The sequence below is a fragment of the Panthera leo genome, chromosome A1 (assembly GCF_018350215.1).
Source record: "Panthera leo isolate Ple1 chromosome A1, P.leo_Ple1_pat1.1, whole genome shotgun sequence".
NCBI lineage: Eukaryota > Metazoa > Chordata > Mammalia > Carnivora > Felidae > Panthera > Panthera leo.
This window is the reverse complement of record NC_056679.1, coordinates 154,775,348-154,800,330: the sequence shown is the minus strand read 5'-3', so window position 1 is coordinate 154,800,330 and position 24,983 is coordinate 154,775,348. Positions and strand designations below refer to the sequence as shown.

Below are 24,983 nucleotides of genomic sequence, written 5' to 3'. Positions count from 1 at the left end.
ACTAGTCTATGTGAAGCACTTTATCTCTCTGAGATCATTTTGAGTAAAGTTTATAAATGGCATCTTGTTAAGGTCCTCATTACTCTGGTCTGGTTAATATACTCCTGTGAATCACTTACTAGCCATCGTTATTAACTGCCAACGTTCAAATCCCAGTTCTGCTCTTTACCAGTTGTGTGATTCTGGACAGGTAACGTATCCTCTCTGTGGCTTATATATCCATCTATAAAATAGAGTTTGTAATAGTAGTATTTAGAACAAAGAATAAGTGCCATATAAACTTTTGTTAAAATACATAATTAATTAATGCAGTTGATACTGAAGGAGGCTTGTTGGAAGAGGGGCATTGGATGATAATAACACTTGGAGGGTTTGCCAGTCTTCGATAGCAGAGGAAACTCACAGTTTTCTCCTAAAAAAGAACCCTGGGGTGGCAAAAAGCCTGATGTAGAGGTCCTCTAAAGTAGTGCAGGACAGCAATGAGACATTACTTCTTAAGAAAGAAGGTTCAAGACAATGAGAGGGCTCTCAACCCTCCTGTAGCCCTGGGGAGCACAAGAGGACATCTTATAATTGTGTTGTTTCTGAGAGGTCCAGAGAAATGGCTAAAAGTTGGGTTGGGACCAAAGGGACACAAAGGATGGACTATGTGACCACAGAAGAGCTTCATAAGTAAGCAGTCAATGCCGTGTAGACCAAGGCCAATGTCTAAATCCCAGGCAGGCTAAGTCATATCTCCCTGATGCCAATGTGAGCAGGTACCAATGACCCTGGGCCAAATGTCTGCACTTTATGTCAGGAGGGCACATGGGCCACCAGGCCAAGGAAGAAAAGTAAAAGAAGGAGAGGCCCAGAGTAGAAAGAGAGTCAGTCAAAGGTGTTTACTCATAAAATGTTTTCTGAGTAATCAGGGATTTACCTATATTTCCCTGTGTGACTATGTTGTTTCTACTCTCAGGCAGAAATAAGGTTTTAAGGAAGAAATTAAGTCCAATTAGAAAAAGAAAGAGTTTTGAGCCCTTAAACTTCTTGACTATGAAATGTGTACTAACAACTTCTAAACTACAATTATAGGTCTACATAATAATATGTGAATCTATAAGTTTGGAGCTCTGGAGGTGGAGAAGAATACATAAAGTCTAGTCATGATTTTGTTGCTTATAATTGTAATGATGTGAGCAATCCTTTAACCTAAGGACTTGTTTTTTTCATGGTAAATGCATAACACCTGTCCAGCGTTCCTCAGGTTTCCCATGAGCATCAAATGGGATCATTTATGTAAAAGTGCTCTGAGAAACTATAAAGCATAATGTGATCACAAGAAATTATTATGACTTAGAACGTGAGCAATGATGAGTTTTGGAGGCATCATAGAATGCAGATTTATGTCAAAATGAGTTCCCTAAAATGAGGTTATAGAAGTCAATACATAGGGAAGAAAGCCAATCTGTTGGAGATATGAGGGAATATATTACAGTCTTCAGAGTCAGAATGACCTGATAAAGAATTCAAGAATTCGTAGCTCAGGTATTTATTATCTTTATGGAATAAGTAAAGTTAGTTTACCCTTTTGTCTCAACTTTGTCATTTGCAAAAATGAGTTTGTGGTGAGGAATGGAAATCATCTGTGTTAGGGGCTTTGGTCATAGCAGGCCTTCACCAATTAAAGATAATTACTTGTTCTCCCAGGGTGTCACCAGTTTACATTAATAAGACAGGGCGAGGAGGTGGGGTTAGATGAGAATGTGGAAGAAATCACGAGCATAACCAGAGGTAAGTCCTACATAAGACTGTAATTTTCATTGATTAAACACTGTGTATAATATATGAGATTGCCTTTGGAAGACAGGGAAGTCTCAAGAATCATTTTGGAGGAGGAGAGTGAATTAGCTCCTCTCCATGTACCCTGAGAAAGCATGTGGGAAGTTGAGAGTGATCTTTAAATTCACTGTAAATACAGAGACTGCGTATATCCCATGATGATAAAGCTGGGATTGGTTCATTGTGGCATTTGTAGTACTAAGCTCACTGCCTGAACAGAACACACTCTTCTTCTTTTATGCTTACAATCTAGTGGGACAGGCCAGAAACATATTTCAAATACCTTAGTGATTCTGAACGTGATCGGAAAAAAGTAATAATTGATTCATTACTATGAAATAAAAGGGTTCAGATTGAAGGGAAGCTAAAAATGTGGTTTGGGACAGAGTAGAGATCATAATTTTGTTTTATTTTGTTTTGTTTTTTGTTTTGTTTTGTTTTGTTTTAAAGCCATGAACAGAGTGTTGACTCAAAGGGAAAAATACAGGATCTCCCTCTTCAGTTAGGTTGTTGTGAAGGATGCCATGTTAATTATGTGGAGATGAACCCCATGGAGAGTAAGGTTTGGAGAAAAGACCAGGGAGGATGACCTTGACTTAGGAATCATCTAATTAAAGATGGTTTTGGCACATGATAGAAAATCTGTTTCCGGGAAACTTGTAGCCGGGGAAAAGGTAAAAGAGAGCTAGAAAGCCATAACTGGCCCAAAGGTTAGCAAGAGGAATTTTGTTCATTTTAGGCACATTAACTTTTAGTGGCAAACTGATAATAGTTGGGTCAGTCTGTCTGTCTGTCTATCTATCTATCTATCTATCTATCTATCTATCATGTTCATAATTTTCCAATTAACTCTCATATGAATTAGGTCATGTAATCTGAGAATAATCCTGAGAAATAGACAAAGCATATGTCAGCCTTAATTTGCCTATTAGAAATAAAAAGTTCAAAGAGAGAGAGTGACTAGCTCAAGGTTATACCATAAATATTGGAGTCAGGACTAGAATCCATGCCTTCTGATGCCAGTCTTTCTACAACATCACTGTGGTATATTGCATCTTTACTCAGATACAAATCTTCATTTTAAATGAGATAATCACCCCAAACCTGTAGATAAAAACTAAAAACATCATGCCAAATCCAGATACTATGACTAGATCTCGTGTTTGGATGTTGGAGTATATCCCAGCTTCAGATCTGTTGCTGGTATTTTAATCTACAGGTCTGATAGGATGGAGATTTCCCCTGCGTTGTTCTCACATTCCCTATCCTGGGATTTCCTGAAGTCCTAAGAAATATTTTTGTGAACAATTTCAGTTCTCACCATCTCTCCTCCTTTTAACGAGAAAATGGAGCTGTTTGCATTGGCATTTCAAATCAAGAGGTACTTAATTAAGCAGAAAGGCTTCTACTTTGGTAAAGCATATTCTTGGCATAGGTCTATGGGGGCAAACACAGCATATCAGTAGGTCAACACTACCTCTCATCTCTGCAACGTTAGGCTGATTCATTTGGGACATTAGAGAAATTTCCTCTTTGCAAATTTCATTTATGAGACAAACTTAAAATGAGCTGCATTATGAAATTGAGAGATCATGGCCTTTTGTTAAGGTCATTTTGTCCTGAGGCAACCTACACAGGCAAAGGAAACAAACCTATTTTATAAACGGATACTCTTGATGTAGACATTTTGCCATTCTAATTAAAGGCCCCCAACCAGTTCATTTTTGTGTTTCAGGCTGTAGATTTTTAAAAATTTTCTTTCTTTCCTTTTTACTTTTTTGTTCCCGAACGATCAGATTATTGATCTTAAGCTTATGGAGACAGCCAGAGGGTATGAGAAAGATAGAGGGTTTCTAGATCCACATAGGCTGAGTCAGTAGTTATTACTGTTTCCAAAAATTAAAAGGAGGGGATATTATTCTAGTTTAGAGGTAACTGAATCACTGCTAGATACCTGATCACTGCTAGAGCCATAAGATTCTATGAAATTCTGGCCAAAGTGTTTATCCTGGTTTTGTGCAATTTTGACCGGGCCTGACTACCTCTGGCTAGATTGTGGATGATGCCATTTCTTCAGGAGGGAGGGTCATTCCCTGCTTTTATTTATGTTCCATTTTATTTAGTATGCAAAGTGGGCATGATGCCACTCTGACTTTTAACCCTAATGGAGAGAGCACACAAGTTGACTGGGAACCTCTAGGGAAAATCAAGCTGTAATGACAATTTGAGTGTGAAATCTGGTCTCTGGAAGAAAGGTCACCACATCTGCATAGCCCCTGGAGTCAGGCTTAGAGCCCTGTCTGCCTTCAAATAAAGAAGCATTTTCCTGTGTCTTAAGGCTGCTTTAGTGTGAGGTACAAGGAGCACATGACAGAATCAAGGGAACTGAGTGATGTTTGTGCATGTTTGACTGCACTCTGCATCCTAAGAGAAGACTTTGGAGATACCCAATCAATACTACAAGCATGTCCTGGACAGCAGCAATGCTGTTTTCATTCTGTTACAATAATGAATTGAAGTCTCCCAACAGCAGCTATAATAAGCACTACTCAACCCTTGATATTCAATCACCTTTAACTGGTTATATCTATCTAAAATTCACTGTTAACTGTGGTTTTACAATACCCCACTGGCAACCTTTTACGGCTCTCCCTGCACAAAAATGCAAAAACATCAAAAATGCCTCTCAGTGCCATATACTCAGGGCTTCCCTATATTTGCTAAAATGTTTTCCATTTTTTATTTAAAGTCCAGAGGAAGGCATTCAGACATTGTGCACAAAACGAAGTGGTTTTGCCTTCAGTTTGAAATTATTTTTCCCATTACTGTTAGCCTAGAGTTCATATCTTCGTCGTTTCTGGTTGTGAAGTGATTCTGTGTTATTTAGATCCCCTAAAGCCAGCTAATCTTTTACAAATAAAAATGACAAGAACCCAATTTTTTTTTCCGTAAGACTCACTTGCATTTTGTTGTTGTTGTTGTTGTTGTTGTTGTTGTTTTGTTTTGTTTTTGTTTTTTTGGTATATAATTACTTCTTATTTATTTAAAGCTTTTTTTTTTTTTTTTGCTATAAAATGAGAAGCAGGAAAATAACCAATGTGGCTTTTGCTCAGTAGAAGTGAGCAAGTGCTTCTACCTTATTAACACAGATGCTACAAGAAATTAAGGGCTTGTGAAAAATTCTGGTAAAACTCACATCCCGGAGAGAATTCAGGTTTAGAATGCACAGTATGAATATAAGTAATTGTATCTTGACATAGTTTACTCAAGTTTCATTTGGTTTTCAATTAAATTTTAAATTAAAAATTTAAATACAAATAATTTACTGTTTTAGGGTTAATTCAACATTTGTACAAAAATAACAGTCAATTTGAACTATGTTACAAGGTCATTGTTAGATTTTAAGATTTAATTTTGGTCAGTTCAGACTGCTTCATGTAAATGTGATAAATTTGACCAAATATTTTGATCTAAATATTAGGGAAAAAATCACAATATTTAAGAAAGATAATAATGGAAGCCATTCTTGTGATGAAATTTACAAATTTCTTAAATCTTAATGTTAAAAATGCTAATATCAAAATAGTTTAATAATATAACAATGTAGTTTACATATATATATATATGTGTGTATAAATATATATATATGTTTATATACTTACCAATATGTATATTAGATTTTGTGGATAAGATTTAAAATAATAGGTTTTATATGTCTTTAAGTCTTATATACAGAATAGGCAAACTTCTACTTTCCAAAAAATAAAAAGCTAAAAGATTTCATCAAAGCAAGGGTGGTAAAACTAAACTTAGCTTTTATAATAAAAATAGTGTCAAATTCAATTTCCCTCTCTACTACCAAGTAATTCTGAAATGTTTTGAAGTAGCACCAGCCTACAGAGTAATGCAATCTGCAAAATATCACCAATATTTTCAAACATGTGGTAATGATTTTCCTCACACTTAAAAGTGGCCCCAATTCTAACAATAAGCACAGTTGCTTTAGAAAAAATGCCCACTTTGACAGGTTTGCTGGCCATTTTTTTTATTACATTTAATGAAAGATCACTAACGTCTTCTAATACTTCAAAAGATCACCACGTTTTTGAGAGGAAAGGTGCAGTAATCACCATAAATCCTTATTGCCTAAGCAAACCATGCATACACTAGACCAATACACTGATGAATTAGGTTACCTGTATTTAAGATTATAATTTCAACAATTACTAACTCAAAAACTGTGAAACTATATAATCTACTTTATAAGGCATATTATTAAAAAAATATCCTGTTCTCACCCTGTCTACAAGATGAAATACAGACTTTCACGTTACAAAAAATTGCTCCAAATTAAGAATCTGTACAGTACTGGTAACATGAATTATTCTAGAGAAATCTAAATTCGATCTGAATTTGGAAATGCAGTACAGTTGATATCAAAGTATTATAAAACAGACGAGTTTGCATGATGACGTTTGCAGTAGTGAAATAAGAGGAGTGGGGAGAACAATAAGTCAGGTCCGGTATCATGACCAAATTCTTTACTTTGTTTACACAGAGATTTAAAATAATATGTATTTTATATAATTAATGACCGGAGCATAAAAAAAGTTGTGAAAAACCTTAATTTTGAAGTGACAAATATTTGTCTTTTTGATATACTTTCATTTGAGAGGTGAAATTAAATTTACTGAATCCAGCCACTATAGAAAAATGTTTCATAGCTAGAACACAGAAATGATTTAATAAGTTCTACGAAAAGTCAATTTGCATGAGATCAGCACCTAGCCTATAACGGGTGGTAATGGATTGTTGGCTTGATTTTATACCACTTGACATCAGATTACAATACACTGAATAAATGTTAACCTATAATCCCTTTAGTAAAAGCGAGCATTGTTTGTCTTTCCTTGTAGAGACCACATTGATTTTCTTTTATTGGATGCTCAACCACTGCACCTTAGATTGATTACTTTGAATTAAATGTGCAGAGAACATTTTTATTATTCTAAAACAGCAGTCTTAACGTGAGGGAGATGCACTTCGTCCTATCCCTTCCCTACTACAGAATGTATACTCAGCCATATCATTTAGATTTCTTTAGTTTTCCCATTTTGTTTCAGGGCTGCTGTGATGCTGACCCCTACTCTGCCCCTGTGACCCTTGACCCAGACACATCTGACCAGTCAAGGCTCTGGAGGTGGCAAATTAATAGAAGCCCTGCTTGTTAATTGCATAAAAGAAAAGCCAAAGAATTCATCACCTCAGTCATGGCCATTGCTTCCCTTTGACCTCCTTCTCCCACAAGGCTTTTGCTGGTGGTCACATCTGTGGTTTTCCTATAGCCTACATATTTGCCATATAATTATTCAGCATCAAACCTTATTAATCAAATCGATGCTGTGTTTTAAATGGAAATTGCAGGATTAATACAAGCATTCATTTCATCCTGAAAATCTTGATGGCTTTAGCACATGAAATCCAATTGGAATATAAAAGAAGGGATGTAGAGACCTGATTGAATTAGGGGAGGCATGGTGCACATTAAATTACATATGCCAGCAGGGTTCCATGCTTTTATAGTAAAATACTGCTTTGGAGTCCATACGTCATATACCTCTTGTGATTTTCTGTTATTCACTAGCACTCTGAAGATAAGCAAATACATAAAAGGTTTCTGTATTTTTAGAGATGATTTTCAAATATCCAATGTTTCCCATAGAAAACATAATTTTCTACATCTATATCATTGAGTATGAGAGATTATCATAAGAAAATAGAGCTGAAACTATATTGGTGTTAGACATCTCTTCATGTGATAGGGAAGGATAGGTAAATCTATAAAATCAACTCTTAATAAAACCATTTTTTTTTTACTCCAAATGTCTTTATATAGTAGGTGGTCAATAAAAATTTAATTAACTTTCAAAAAGTACTTTATACAGGGCCTGGTAACTACCCATGTTTATTTTGCTGTATTTATTACAAAAACAGTATTGGAGATTGAGACTGGGAAACCAGAATCACAGCCACACTATTATTGACAAGGACCACAAAGATATTACAAAGCTCAATAGCTTATTCTTGGGGGTTAACCCTGACCTAGTGCAAGATTAGCACTAATACATCAATAACGTAAGGAAGTAGGCAAAGCATGTTCTTCAATGCTTCATTTTGAAATTTTTGGCAAATTCTAGAAATTCTCTTCTCCCACAGAGGTTTTCTTAGTTCAGTTTTATTTTTAATCTTTGTGACAATGAGAGAAGAAGTAAGTGACTTTGTATCAGAAGCCCAAGTATGGATGCGGATAAGCTATTAACTCATTTATACATGAACATTTGGAAAGAATTTAAATATAACACAAATACTATTATCATAAAAAGGCAAAGAGTTGCAAAATAGTAAAACCATTTTGGTTAAGAGGCCTTGGTAAGGGGAAATGGCATTGGCTCATCATTATAAGTTAGGCAGTTATGGAAGACATTCCTTCCAAAATTTCCTAGTTCTGTGTAACTTAAAGGTGAGGCTTTCCCCTTACTTCAAACAAGTTTAAACTCGCTTTTGAGATTGGCTATAACTCCTGTTTATTTTTATTTTTTTAAACTAATGAAACAACGAACTTTCCACAAAGGCCTCTGATAATCCATATGTACCATATGTCAAAGTAGAAAAAGTCACCCCCTCTAGACAAATACAGACTTCTGGATGTCCAGTTTGGTGAAATTTTGTCTTTGTCTAAAATACAGAAACATCTTGCTGGGGCACATGGAGTGGGAGCTAGGTTTCATGCCTTCTGACAGCTATTGTTAGATGTTCTTGTACAGTAAACAACCTGTTCTACTCTATGTGGCGGACCTACTTTCTATGAATATCCAAAGCAATATAGCAATCCTTGCTTGCTTTCCATCAGTTGCTAATAGGCCAGATTTAGTGTTTAGTATTTCGTTTTGAAGAATAAATTTGAATGCAAATAAAATTAAGGTAGAAACACAATAGGGAGAAAATCCGATGAAGGAGAATTTTTCTATGGAGTACATTTAAATGTAATTATCTGCCTGATTCAACTTTGTTTCTCTTAGAGAATGGAAGTAAGTTTTCTGTACTTGATTTACTTGAGTAACTATACAAGAAGAATGCCTTTGAATGACCTCTGCTTGTGGCAGTCCCCTTTAATCTGCACTGTCATTTTAGAGTAATAAATCAAAGAATAAGGGTCCTTCCCCTTCCTTAAACACTTTTTAAAATTTTTGATGGTGCTTTTCTTTATAAATTTCATCTTAACATAAGAAAAAAGTTCGTCAGAAGATGTTTATGGCAGTGTATTTATGAAATTGCGTTTGACACTCGTGAAACCAAGCTGCTGTAGTATATTTTATGACACAAATGCTTTCATTTTAATTTGTCCCTTGTCAAATTAGATGATTTTACTTACCAAACTTTATATATACTTCATGATTCCTTGTAAAGACAATTAGTTGTAAGATAAGTCAGCTCAGCATCCAGACAGAGGGCTTTAATAACAAGTTGATGGGTGCTATTAGTTAGAAATAAATAGTACCTCAGATCCTTCACTGTAATTACCATCATCCACTATTTATACATGACCTGGAGTTTGGCTCATCGTGGAATAGACTGAGAGTTTAGAATTTTTCATCAGGCTTCCAAAGGAGCTTAAATTAAAATGACAATCTTTAGGATGAATGGAACTTTTAATCCAGCACAGCCATATTGTTTGCTCTTGGCATAACTGTGTGTATCAATAAACACACGCATTGTCCAAGTATGTGTAAATAGGTGTGTATACAAGCATGAGCTTCCCTGTTCCAGAGGAATGGTTTTGGGTGAGGTAGATTGCCCAAGTAGTTCTGTCAGTTTTTCTCATTAAGTTTCAGAAAGCAAAATTCTTTAGTATCAACCCTTAAGTAAACGAAAGCAATAAATCAAATTGATGTTGCTCTTCATTAATAAAAGTGCAAACATTTTCCTTGTTTTACTAAGAAAGCATTATTTGCCCACGAATGAATAATGTTATTTTTGTTCATAGGGAAAAGGAAATCTGCTAAGTATATATTTGATGTGTGAGAAATGTTTTAAAGATAGGTCAATGCAGAAAACTGAACATTGTACACTCAGATGTCCAAGGTCACTTTTTTGAGGCCAATCATGTGAGTGATTCTCTCTGCATGCCAGGAGATCCAAGCATTGCCTGTCTGACTGAGGATGTGCACTCTGTTTTTGAAGCAAGCTAATATTTGTGATGTCTGTTCCTAGGCTAACCATAATTATTTGGTGTATCTAAATGAGGAGTAGAAGAGATCAGGAAAAACCTAGTTCTTTTCCCTATAGCACATAGTTAGGGTCTGCAGAAAATTACTGACTGCCTCATTCTATCGTGTATAGAGTGGAAGAAAGTGAACACTATTAAGTACTCAGTGAGAGAAAGAAAGAAGCCTTGTCATTTTTATTTTTGGGGGGGGGGACAGATATGCAGAAAGGAGGATAAGTTTTGGTGGCAATGAGTGTGCTGTCCTCCGTAAGAGTATTTTCCATACAGAACAGTGAAAGACACCATGAGACCACATAACAATATTTTGAACATTTCTTACAATTATACAGTAGTTTAAAAATTCATATTAATATTCTTTTAGGTTTGACAAGAAACCCATAAAGCTGAGGTATATGTCACAACAAATTGAACTATATTGCCCTTATTACATTGAGCTCACCTGTGATTAGCTTTATTCTTATAATTATTTGTACCATTTGAGTCACAGAGAAAGAAATCCTTCTTTACAACAGGGGCCAATCTTATTTGAAGCAAGAAGCGAATGTTGTTTAAACTCACTCATATTGTAAATCTATCTTGCTTAAGAAAAGGGAAATATCTTTTCATACTGTATCAAGTTATATAATTTCCACGTAAGTATTTTTTTAAACTTGTGCATATTTGAGAAAATAACTTCTTAGCATTCATATAAAATAGATAATAAGTGTCTAGGGAGATAGTTTCAGGAATCTGTACTTAAATCTATACATAATATGTTTTTTCCCCCTGCAATTTCAGTGTAAAATCAAAAGATTAAATTATCCAAGTCATCAAATGATTGATTTTATTTGATGTTGTTCTAATCAGTTTCTTGTCCTGGAACTATGTAGCAATGATGTGATTTTGATCCACTTTGAATGCAGGTGAAAAACTGCCTTTTCTGTTAAAATCTGGACAAGTATGTGTATATTTTGACTGAACTATCTCCATACTATGAAAAGTGCTCTTTTGCAATAAGCAATGCACATTTTAATATGATGTCCTTCTCCATGACTAAAGAAAAGGCATCTCTTTTGGCCAGCTGCCTTAGATAAAAGGGAATCCCTTTACCTTGTTAATGTATTGGCCTGATAATTAAGGAAATGGTTTACTTATTATTCTTATTATATATATATATATATTTATATATATATATATAAGTATATATATATATATGTATTATACCACAATACCATTAAATAAATAATAAAGAATAATCCTTTCTTTCTTATATAGTTTAAAATGGTTTACTTATTCTTATTATATATATATTATATGATATATACATATTTGTACTATAACACAATACCATTAAATAAATAATAAAGAATAATCTTTTCTTTCTTAACAGTAGAGTACAATGATAATGAAAAACATGTTTTAAGAACAGTCACACAGATAACAAGCTATAAAACATAGAATAATTCAGTGAAATCATTCGGAAACAAAAAACTGATAAAAGCTAGACATTTTTCAAAGAATACATTTCTAGATGATGCTTTCTGCTTAACAAGAGCCTTTTAAAAGTGCAACTGATAGAGTTGCTCAACTGTACACGTTGTTCAATTCTCAATTAAGTGTGCCCTTTGAGTGTGCACTCAATTAAGCGTGCAAATGGGAACAATGCGAATCAGTGGACTTTTATGCTTTACTTTAAGAGTATTGAATGACCATAGGAATTGACGGGTACAGAGGACAAGGTCTTTATTTTAATGTGGGATTTTAAAATCAGGCCTGACAAATTTTAAGAAACAGAATTAAAGATAAATCCACCCATTCAATAACCTCTTTCTGAAGTATGCATTTAACGAAGAGCTAGGCATTCCTTAATGAAAGCCCATCACGGTAATAATGCACTCTGTGCTTTTACTGACCAAATCATGCCATAAACTAAAGATTCAGTGTAGGATGATATCCAACCTTGCACCAGCTCCTCAGATAGTCCAGGACATCTCAACAAACACTTGAAATGCTACCAAACCCAAGCCGCCACTTCACATGATTTATGATGTCATTAATGTCAAGCTATCAGTGGACAAGAGTAAAAGAGACAACAGCAAAGCTGACTAAAAACAAATAGTTTTGATTAAACTCAAGGACGTTCAGTACAGCTTTCAGCAAAAAGGCATTCATCATTTCCGAAGCTGACCTTGTGTGTGTGTGTGTTTTTTTCCCTTCGTTTTTTAAAATCCTAAATGCAAACGTAATGCACATTGGTATTCCTGCAGACTCGGAACCCTATTTTAGCTGTGTCCAGTCTTTAAGGCAAAATGAATGAAGTAAAAGCCACAGCACCATTTTCGATGGGGCTGATGGAGTAGTTAATTGACCCTTTTCCTTAAACTCTCCCTTCCCTTCTCCTTTTATTTCCCAGAAGATTTCTGTCACTCACCTTCTAAATCATTTCCAAAGAGGAGGCTCCTCTCTCCTCTTCTGTTTTGTATGCCATTTTTGTATTCAAAAGAAAGAAAGGCTAAAAATTGGATCCAACATGAAAGACAAAAATGTATGTGAGGTAAATAAGAGAAGCAAATTATTTTCATATAAACATTTCTTACTTGGCTACAAACCTTGCTTTCTAGAATCACAGTCAGATTATTCCTCAGAGTATTAGTGTGCTTACGTCTCTTGTAATAAGCGGGCATAATGCTCCTTTATCTGACGTGGGCTCTATTTAGAAGATACCAATTCTCTTTTGAACAAGAATTAAAATATAAAAATGTAAAGGAGAAACAAATGACATATCAAAGACCGTGTTCTTCATCAACATCCAATTGGATTGTTACCTTAGGAAATCTTATTTCATGCCCTTGTAAAAGCTGCCATAACTCATTCAAACAACAGGAGGAAACTAATAGTTCAGGCTTTACAAATGTATTTTAAAAAGCTGTCAGTAGCCCTCTTTTTGTCTTTTCTTTAAGGTAATAAGGTTTTCTCCGCAAGCACAAATTTTAAACAGTGATGTTGTCCCCGTACATCTCTGATCTCTTTTTGAGTATCTAGGCTTCGAATTATTTAATTCCAATAATTATTTTATTTTTGTTAACACTGTACACTTCAAAACCATGAAGTTTTATCAGCAGATATGGCTTTCAAAGACAATAATAGAAATTATATCTCAATATCAGAATAAAATTGTTTAATTATGAGATTTCAATTTTAGCTATACATAAACTTAATTAAATTTTTAAAAATCTGTATCTCATCAGACTTAAGAGAGAAGCTGTAACTTTTTTTTTTTTTTAATGATGGGAATCATTTTTGAAATGTTGCCCTATTTTAGCTGGAATTATTTCCTCCTATGCGCTTAAGACACTCCTCTCCAAATTAGGTATATTTCCTCTGATTAATGAAAACTTTCTGGCAAGATTTTTTTTTATGAGAAATAAGACAGACTGTTTTATAAGTATTAACTGTGCATGGGAACATTTGTAATATCGCCCTTGGAGAATAATAAACAGATACTAGAGATTGAAATTCTGACATAGTTTACAGAACAATAATCCAAACATCTGTTATAATGACAAGGGATTCGAACAGAATAGAGAGTACATGGGAAAGCTATGCTACTTTTAGTACAGTTGTAACGTTAAATCAAAGCAGTGCAGCTCAAGGCTGCTTGCTGCTAATATAAACAATTTTCTACATATTCCTGGGCCACAAGCCAGATCTCCGGATTCAGTTACAAGCACAAGGTCAAGAGGGAATCAACAGTATAAAATTACTGCCTATGAATCAAAAGAATAAATGGATAATTAAATATGAAAACAAATTAGAAGGTATGCTCTCATTTAACTCATCTAATGAATATGTCGGGCGACTTTATGTATGGAATTTGTTGCAGGATCAGTAGATGCTTTAATGTATTTATTGATTAAACCTGAGTTATTAGCATTTCCCTGAGTCAGGCACACCATATCATTTATTCTTCTATGTATATATTGAGTTCCCTAAGAAAATCCAACATCTAGTCATAATCATGAGGATAAATATATAGTCATAATTTTATTCATAGAAGAAATGATGCTGAAAAATTTTACACTAATGATATAAGTAAACTTCCTCAAACTTGAACTTCTAAGAGACACAATGTTGTGTGGAGAGACTTGTATCACTGGTGTTAAAGGATCCGAAATCTGGTTTCACTTTTGTTAATATCTAGATGATTTTGGCCACATTATGTAGCCATTCTAAAATGTAGTTTCTGTAAAATTCAGATTAGATTGGATAGACTAAGATACTTTCTGGGATCAAAAAAATACACACAAAAATAAAAACTGATATATGAACTTGAGATATATAAAAAAAGAATGATGATGCATTAAATCCTTGGAATTAAAGTTTCTAATGGATTTCTCAGTCTAACAATATGTTTATTTCCTGATATGAGCAAAAACAATGTCATCAGGTGCTGACCATAATGACTTCTTTATTTTTGTTTAGTGCCCATCTGAATTCTTTTTTATCCAGAGAAACATCTCTAAAACTTACTTCAAATTTAACACAAAAGAAAATAATTGAAAACGAATAATGGTAGAAGTTGAGAGGAAAAAGAAATTAAGTGGTTTGCTTGTTATTCTTTAAAAGTAAAAAAAAAGAGTAGAATTATTTTGGGATTAGAACCTGTGAAGTTCCCTCTTCCTAGCGTTCATTTTTGAAGGCTCCAACATATACTTGGGAAATAAGCTTGTATGAAAGAAGGCAGTCTTGGGGGTTGAGGAACTGAGGAGACAATCTTTCATAGAAAGTATTCCACATTATTTAATCAGATTGGTGTGGAGTTTCAAGTATGTCATCAGGTTAAATTTCATCCTTCTAAATTGTTCCATTCCAAATGAAGTCAATCTATATGCCCCCAATAAACTTCATAAAATGTAAAAAAGAAATTACTGAAGTTTAATGATGACTTAACACTGTCCTGAAATGTATTAACTAAAGAAAAGATGGCTCCAGTTCAGTACAGATGGAGTAAACACGTGCAAAACTTTCCCTTTCACTGAATGCAGTTATCAAAACTCCACACACTGCATGAGTAGCATTTGAGAGTACTGAAAAATAAAATAGCAGCAGGCCTAAAAGGGAGGAACACCAGGATTATTTGAGGTACCACTAAACAGAACTTACCATGTTTTCCCTCTAGTATCTATTGGCCTGAGCACAATGCAAACCAAAACCTGGAAGTGAGCATTATGGTGCAGATCATAGATGTCAAGGAGAAACCCTTTAGTTCCGGTTTGAGAAACAGAAAAGGTAACCCCTAAAGCTCCAGAGAGAGTAAGGGAAATCTCTTGATTTTTTTTCCTCTCCTCTTGCCCTCTTCTATTGCATTCCATATCCAGTTGATCTTGCAGCCAAAACTGAGGCAAGGGAAACTTCTTTTCCCTTTGGTGGAACTGCATCTCCAAGAGGGTGGTATCAAAGTGTTGATGTTTCCCCCTCTCCTTCCGTCCTTCTGCCACGTGGCCCTGGAGGCAGTGCAATCACAAAAGAAGGTAATTTCTTAGCAGAAGACCAAAATGCAAAACCCAGTACCACTGGAAAGTACCAGTGATATAGAGAGGAAATATCTAGGGAAATCAATAATTTTGTTTATTAATTCTTGGGAGAACCCCCTCACTAATGTAAAACATGAATCTGATCATAATTAGCATACCATAAACTTTGACAATGGTGTTAAGGAGAAGATTACTCATCAAGTCCCAGACTGACCACGTGGCCATGCAAAGGCAAGATTGAAAAGGCAGCACTGCAGATGCTTTGAAAATGGAACTAACCTTGGGAACACAGCCTACAGAAGGCTAAAAGAAAATGATAAACATTCTCATAGAATATGAACAAGACCAAAAGTTTCATAGTGTAATATTTAGAACAAACACAATACAACAAAAATCACTTGGCGTATGAAGAACACAAATCTCAGCTCACATGGGAGAATTAAATCAAGAAATACACATGAAAAGATGACTTAAGTGTTGGAATTACCTGGCAGGGCTTTAAAGTCTCTGCTGTCATACATTGCTGTCATGCTTTCCACTTATCCATAGCCTATGATTACCCAATGCATTGTTACTATAATTACCTTGAACAAGCAGGTGTTTTTTGAGAACGATTAAGAATAAGAAAAATAAGATTCCATTTTATTTTCATTTATTATTTCTCTAGTACTCTTCTTTTTAAATGTAGATTCAAGTTTAAACCTACATAAATTTCCTTCAGCATGAAGAACTAATTTCTCATTTTTTTTATAAGGTTGGTCTTCTGGTGAGACAGTCCCTCAGTTTTGTTTGTCTGTGAAAGCCTTTATTTTTGTATTTTGAAGGATGGTTTTGCTGGATATAAAATGGTAGATTGGTTAGTTGGATTTTTTCCATTTTAAATATTTGACTCTCTTTTCTTGTTCTTTACATAGTTTGTGCTGAGAAGTCACTTAATTCTTACCCTTGTTCTTCTCCAGACAAGGAATTCTACCTCTAACTGAAGCTTCCTTCAAGGTTTTCTTTGTTTTGGTTTTTCTGAAGACTGATTATAATATGCTGAGGTTTGCATTTGGGGGGCATAGAGTTTTTGTTCTGCTTGCTTCTTTGAGATTTCTGGATCTGTGGAGTTTGTATCTACATGAATTTTGAAAAGTTCTCAGCCATTATTTCTTCAAATATTTCTACTCTATTTTCTCTTTATACTGCTTCTGACATTCCAGCTATAATTATGTTAAACTTATGATATTGTACCACAGTTCTTGGATGTTCTTTTTATTATTATTATTCTTGTTTTTTCTCTTGCATTTCAGTTTAGGAAGTCTCTACTGACATACCTTCAAGTTCACTGATACTTTTTTTTTTTTTTCCTCAGCTGTCCTGTGCCTATTAAAAACATTTCTCATTTTGGTTATTGTGGGGTTTTTTTCCTAGCATTTCTTTTTGTTTCTTCCTTAGAGTATCCATCTCTCGTTATATTACCTTTCACTTCTTGCATGCTGTCTGCTTTTTTTCTGTTAGAGCCTTTAACATATTAAGCATAGGTATTTGAAATTCCTTGTCTGATAATTCCAATATCTATATCAGACTTGTTTGTGATGATTGCTTTCTCTGTTGAAACCGTGGGGTTTTTTCCCCTGCTTTTTAGCATGCCTTGTAATGTTTCTTGAGAGCTGGAATGTTGGATTAGGTAGTAGCTACTGAGGTAAGTAAGCCTTTAGTGTGAGGATTTATGGTAATCTGTCTAGGAGTTCTGTTTAATGCATGCTGTAGTTATAAGTGTCAAAGACTTCAAATTCCTATAGTATCCTTGTATTTGTTTCTCCTCTTTGCTTTAGGGCTTTCCTTTGTTCTCCTCCTCAGGTACAGTCTGAATCTTGTGGATCTTTTAGCTGTAATCCATTATGATTTTACTAGAGCTGTGTTGGTGTGGTCCTAAAGTATGGGAGAGGGAATCTTTTATTTTCTTCACGTTAAATTACAGTCTTTTAATGGGTGTGTGTTTGGGGGATGCATCCTTCACAGATGTTTCTCCAGTGGCATAACTATCCCTCCCATTGTCCTCTATTCTCTTCGCTCACTGCAGTGCCCACCATCTATTTCCTTGAAGCCCTGACCCCTGTGACTAATTTTTTTTTTCCCTCCTGAGGTTAGATACAAAGGCTAGAGAAGATGGGATGGGGATGAATTCCCTTCCTACTGCTGGAATAAGGCTTTGGAGTTGAGCTCTGGCAATGTCTTCTTTTCTGGATAGCAGTCCTTTGTTATGGAGAAGGTGCTAGATATATTTCACAATGGTTATTGTTCTTCCTCTGCCAGAGCCTCTAAGGAATCTTAGTTTAACACTCAGACTCTATCCATTTGTCAAAATTATTATTTAAGTGCTTTTACTAGCTTGAGACTTCATTGACTTCTGCTTTACATTAGTACCTCTCATCTGCTATATCTCTCTGGAAACATCTTTCAAAACAGATTTCAAGGTGACAATTTGCCTTATGATCTCAGGTCTCTGACGGGTCAAAAAAGTCATTAATATTCAGTTTGCCCAGCTTCTTCTTGTTCTGAAGATGGAATGACAACTTCTAATCTCTTTACCTCATTTCATTTAGAGATGGAACCAGATGTCCCTTCTCTGCTTTTTCTCCCTGATATATATCAGAATCTAACAAGATGTGTATTTTATTTGCTTATTGATTAATTAGTTAATGGTCTTTCTCTCCAAATTGTCATGTAAGCTGCATTCAGGCAGGATTCTTACCTTTCTGTCTCTATAACATTTCTATAACATTTCTATTTACTGGCAACAATCCAAAGTGAATGCCCAAACATTAAAAGAAAAACAATTGGTTTTTAGGCAATTGTTTTTGGGATAATTGATTTCAGGGATGAGAAATAATTTTCATCTCATGCACCAACTTAATAGATGAGTAGTAAGTTGCTTAGAAAACATAAAATAGTAGGAAAAAGTTCCATGATCAATGAGATTTTTTTTTCTACTAAATAGGAAGAACAATTGTATTACCCTTGTTCTTATATGCCATCTCTGGCCATTGGCACACAGACATCAAATAATTATTTTTAAATAGTGGACAATGTGATTTCCCTAAATTGCTCTTAGCTTTCTAATTTCACTTAGAATTTTCTGTTTACACTTTCTAATTACACTTTCTAATTTAGTCAAATTCTTAAAAATATGTGTGTGTAGGGACTCCTGGGTGGCCCAGTCTGTTAAACGTCTGACTTCGGCTCAGGTCATGATTTCACAGGTTGTGAGTTTGAACCCTGCATCAGGCTCTGTGCTGACAGCTCAGAACCTGGAGCCTGCTTCAGATTCTGTGTCTCCCCTTCTCTCTGCACCTCCCATGATCATGCTCTGTCTCTCTGTGTCTCTCAATTATAAATAAACATTAAAATTTTTTTTTAAAATGTGTGTATAATTTATTTATTAACAATATATAATTATTTACACAAATAATTTCATCTTAATTTTAGTCCTTTCTAGAGAAAAAAAAAACTTTTTAAATTTCTAGTAACTAATGTTCTTTCTACTAATATGAGTAATCTTAGTTCAACCTACTTATATTTAACTTGTATTCTCTAGTAGCTTATATATGTCAGGTTTTCCATTTTAATTATATTGCCATTAGTCTTACAAAATCAGATTCACTAGGGTCAAATACAATAAATTTGAAAGTTATTTGGATAGATTTCCTTTCTGGGAATCCAGTTTCATATTAAGTGATTGGAATTTAACATCTTTATTTTAGATGGTAAGAGCTTTCAACACTTGGCACTCTAGAGTTATCAGGAACATTACCACTTAAATCCTTGAAAAGTCTATCAGATAGTGTATCAACTCAAAATAACAAGGTGGGTTTTTTTCTCCTGTATCAGGTGAATATTATATAGAAATAGTTTAACACCTTTTTTTTTCATGTTGGTACACTATCATTAAAATCATTTGGACAAAGATCTTCTAAGTTTAATTTCCAGGTCTAGAAAATATTGAGGAAATTTCCTCCATTTTAACTGCAGAATGAAAAATGGAGTATTTTTTTCTCTGTGTGAAAACCTTGAAACAACACAACATATCTTCTTGTCTCTGAGACATTTCTTCTTATTATTTTTTGATGATTTTTTTTGAATGAAATGAAATTAATTCAAATTACTGGTAGCATTTCAAAAACTGAGAACCCTAAAATAACCTCTAGGAAACAAACATTTAATATCAGAATACAATGTAGGTTTGATTTGCTGAAAGAGATAAAACACAGTGAAGTACAACAGGATGTATAGACATTGATGTATTTGGATCGGATCCAGGTCCGCTCTGGAAACTCCATTATTTTTATCCCATAGAGTAGTTCTGTATAATTGTTTGATATACTGCCCTTACTGCCCTCCAAAACCATGCCCTTTTTGGTTCCTTGAGCTGGCATTTAAGGTTTGAGAGTAAAGCATGAAGTAAAATTAGATCTGGTTATCTGTTCTAAAATGCTTTAATGCAATTGCATACATTAAGGCTTAGATGAAGAAAGTTAGAAATTTTTTTCAATTTGAAAAGTCACTAGACTAGAGCTAATCTCTAGCTTGTCTAGGGACAAGCAAGATGTTCCTTTTCCCCTCCCTTGATTTGCTTTGCCTTGGTGCCATCGAGGTGCTAATTTTATTCCATCCAGTTTTTAAATATTAATTGTACATGTCAAAACAAAAATTTCTTCCTAGAACAGGATGTCATATAAAAAATGTCATCTTGAAAGAAACTGAAGCATGAACTCTAAAAGCTTTAGCTAGCTAAATGAATATTGACTGGCTAATGCCACCTATAATGAAAAAAAGCTTTCATAAGGTCTCAAGTAATAATATGAAGACCGCATCTCAGTTACCAATGTTTAATCACATCTTAAAAACGTAAAGTTTAACTCCATTAAGAATGGTCAGGTTCATCTAAGAGTACCTCTGACCTCCTGTTTAGTTTCCCAGATAGGCAGTGACTAGAGTGGAGTGAAATATGCAGTTCTTTTCATTGTATGGAGCTTGCAGTGATGACTGAAGTGCTAAAGTTTAGCAATTCTCAGCTACTTCCTATGCTATATAATGAAGAATCAAAGGAAACTGCATCATTAAATAAATCCAATAGTGATATCATTGGCAAGATCATTCATACAACATTGATTTAACAGTAGTTTGTGAGATATGGTGTATGTTAAGGGACAGCTCCAAGAAAGATGAAGCAACAATTACTGTATTTCAAGGATTTTACTGAGCACTTTGCATGGACTATAGCGTATAATCTTCGAAAGAATCCCTTGAGACAAGCCTATGTTTATCATCCTCTTTCCAGGTGTAAACAGTGAGGCTCAGGGATTTAAGTGACTTGCCTCTTAGGGACACATTGATTAGTAAATTAATAGACAAGATTTAGTTCAATCCAGGCATGATGTACCCTCCTTTCTGCTCTCAACTACAATATAGTACGTTGCTAGAAAAATGACCAGAGGCAGAGGTAGTTAAGGAAGTACAGTTCCTCTACCACAGGTATTTAAATCTCTTTGCCCTGATTTATTTCTTTTGTTGTTGCTGTGTAGATGTAGACTATGGTAGGAAGGATAATGGCTCCCCAAAGATGTCCTTATCCTGATTACCAGAACTTGTGAATATATTATCTTGTGGTAAAAAGGGACTTTGTAGATGTGATTAAGTTAAGGATCTTGGGCAGATTATCCTGGATTATCCTCATGAGGCCAATGTAACCATAAGGGTCCTTATAAGTAAAAAAGGGAGGCAGGAGACTAGAGTGATTGGATATGAAAACTCAACCAACCCTTGCTGGCTTTGAAGATGAAGGAAAAGAACTATGAGCCAAGGAATACAAACAGTCTCTAGAAACTAGAAAAGACAAGGAAACACAGTATCCCCTAGAGCCTCCATAAGGAACACAATCATGTCAACAGTTTGATTTTAGTCCCATGAAAGCCATTTCAGACTTCTGACCTCCAGACCTGGAAGAAAATATTTTGCATTGTTTTAAGTCACAAAATTTTGTTAATTTGTTACAGCAACTGAAGGAAACTGACATAAAACCCCAAAGCACAATCTTTCCAAAAACTTCTTAATTCCTTTCTTTCTTCCTGCCTTCCTGTCCCTCTCCCCCAATAATCCATAAAAGATTTGGAATGTTTGAACAGCATGTATTCAGGTGAGCTTTATTTGTAACCAACCAACCTCTTTCAGAGATATTAAAACACAATGAATGCATACTCTGAATCCCCTCCACCTGTCTAATGTTTCCACTACTACTTGGTGTAGGGGAAAGGATGAATATAAATTTCATCTGTCAATGCTGATTCCTATTTAATAGTGATGTCATATTGGAGTGCAAGTTTGAGAAAAATTCTTAAGCCATGTGGAGGCTCAGTAGGAAAAAACATTGTGGTCAATTATCAATGTACATATTGGCCACAAGCCCAGGAGGAGGAAAGCAATGCCATGTCCAGAAGTGCGGGGGGGGGGGGGGGGGGTAGACCTGGAGAGGCTGTTAGAGTTATGAAGGAGAGTTAATTCATTGGGAACAGTCAGAGAGCATAAAGAAACTTGAAAGTATTGGGTAAATGGTGAGAGAAGAGGTATCCCATAATAAAAGTCTTGTCTTATTTCAAATATCTTTTGTGGGCATCAACTTGCTAAACAATGGGCATGTCACAGTGAATTGGAGTAACAGTTTTACAGAGACTCCTGGTGTTTTAGCAGACCACAATCCATACATAGTAATACTTTTTTTAAAAATTTTTTTAATGTTTATTTTTGAGGAGAGAGAGAGACAGAGTGTGAGTAGGGGAGGGGCAGAGAGAAAGGGAGACACAGAATCTGAAGCAGGCTCCAGGCTCTAAGCTGTCAGGACAGAGCCTGACAAGGCTCTCGAACTCATGAGCCGTGAGATCATGACCTGAGCTGAAGTTGGACATTTGACGTTGGACACTTAACCAACTGAGCCACCCAGACGTCCTAGCAGTACTTTTGTTTTTAATGTTATTTATTTTGAGAGAGAGACGGAGAGATGACGAGGGGGGAGGGGCACAGAGGGAGAATCCCAAGTAGGCTCCATGCTGGTGACACGGGGCTTGAACTCATGAATCTTGAGATCATGACCTCAGCTGAAACTAAGAGTTGGATGATTAACCCACTCAGCCACCCAGGTGCCCCCATACACAGTAATACTTTCTTTGGCCTAGGGAGATTTATACACTAAGCAAAACCGTGAATTATTTTGCTCGTCATTACAGTTGATAAACATATTGTAAGCAACTTTTAATAGCTAGACCAGTATCCCAAACTTAAATGGCACATGGCCAAGGAAAAACCAAGCGTTAAGTTAAACTTTGTATTGTGTTTGATGAGTCCTAATTAAATATCAGATTAGAGATCTTTCTCCTTTACTTAAGAACAAATTACCTGAAAAAAATACTTGTTAGAATTGTCAGATATTCCATTTTATCATTACAGCAATGCTTCAAAATCAACTGAAGGGAAAGGTCAAAATACTGACCTTCCTATCTGTAATAACTGGAAAGTTCATGGCTTTAGAGAATATGCTGGTCTAGAATGCACATTCAAGCAACAGATAATTTCCTTCAAATATTAAGCTTTTAAGTTTTCATTTTTATTTACATATAACCTAGCTATTTCCTTGAATCATTTTCATTTATTGTTTTTATTAGCTGAGATGGGAAAAAAACTCTTATCTAACCATAGGAAGAAAAACTCTTCTCAATTGATGTGTTCATCATTTTAATTGGGCATAGTATATAATTATACACACTTGACAAAGGACATGTTTACAATTAAGGCTTCTTTACATTAGTTGTGACATTAACTTACTATGGCCAACTCAGCATTTAAATCATGTGCTAATTTAATACTAGGTATATGCTACAGTTGAAATACTCCTAGTATCAAAATGTTAGTAGGACTAAAATAATGTACCTTCTTTATGCAATTAAATCTACTAATTAGCAATCTATTCTTGTTGGCTTTAAGGCACACAAACTTGTCACCAATCACATGAGCTGTTGTCAGATTAAAAGGAGGAAAATACGACTGTTTTGTGCATGTTGAAAAAATACAGAGATTCCTAATATATAATAATCATTTAAGACAATCTACACGTCTGTGGTTAAGTATAAGTAGGACGTGACACAGAGGGAAGTAGAAAGAGAGCAGTGTTTTAGGACTGATATACAGGGAATAGCTTTGCATGAAAAATTAAGATTCATCTGAACCTACCTTAAATAAAGCATCCGGTGCGTGATAGAGATGGATCACTTGCTCTCATAAATCTGGCATTTAAACTGAACTAGTTATGAATATTCGTGACAGAAAGATTTAGCTGTATGCCTCATCCCCCCACCAGTGACTAAATAATTAGTCTTTCAGTTAATCTTCATTACCATTGTCATCTTCCACCTTGTCCTTTGAAAACAAGATTGAAATAGAAGGATATCTAGAAATTCATATTGAGAAATATGAGAGCTGTAAGCCATTCATATGACAAAGGTGCTTGAAGAGACAGCAAAAGTTATTTCATCTAATCTATAGATACACCAATGTTAAATTGATTAAAATTTCAAAGGAGATTTCAGTGCATGGTAATGCTGATGAATAGTCTATAGACAGCAAAGGGTAAGATGAAATGCAGGCTAGGAGGAAGCACTAAATTGTCTTTCACATTCCTTGTGCCTCTCTATTGTTCCTGCCCCCTGCCCTCAAACACATCTCGCTGCTACTTCAATCTTACAGTATAAAATTGTTTCTGGAAAAGAGTTTACGTGATAAGAACTAAGCTCTTGAATAGGCTTTTAGAATCCCCTTATGAATTCTATGAGGAGAAGAGAGATGTACTGAAACTTAACCTTAGGAGTTAAGTTCTTTGCCACTGGGAGGGCAACTTCATTTAGGCACTGTTCGCTCATTAATCACCAGTAGGGAGTGCATTAATTGAAAAATAAAGTTGATTGTAATACTATTTATTTAGCACCTACTAGGCACTAGGCAGTTTGATCATGTTACCTGATTCTTCCCAAGATCCTGCCCTAAGATGTTAATCTCCTTTTTCAGGCAAGGAAATTGGGGCCCAAGAGGTAAAGTAACTTGTTCAAAGTAATTGAAAGTTTGTGGTAGAACAGTGGCTTGAAACCGTATTTATGGGATTTCAAGAAAAAAATTGTCAGGTCATTTTATTTGTGGATGGCATATCTCAATCACTACTTTTACTTCCTAGGTGAACCAAGGAGAGAGAAAGGGTACTGAGAAAAATCAAGCTTGTGGAGGAAAGCAAAAGTAAAGGAAGCGAATAAATAGGCTTAATGACAGAGACGTAGTGTTTG

General features: G+C 35.1%; 1 long non-coding RNA gene across 1 annotated transcript; it reads left to right on the top strand.

Moving 5' to 3' along the window:
• LOC122201029 lies at positions 1 to 24,983 on the top strand. The gene is made up of 3 exons (XR_006194047.1): positions 1 to 190; positions 1,690 to 1,773; positions 24,878 to 24,983. It is a non-coding gene; the product is annotated as an uncharacterized LOC122201029 (long non-coding RNA).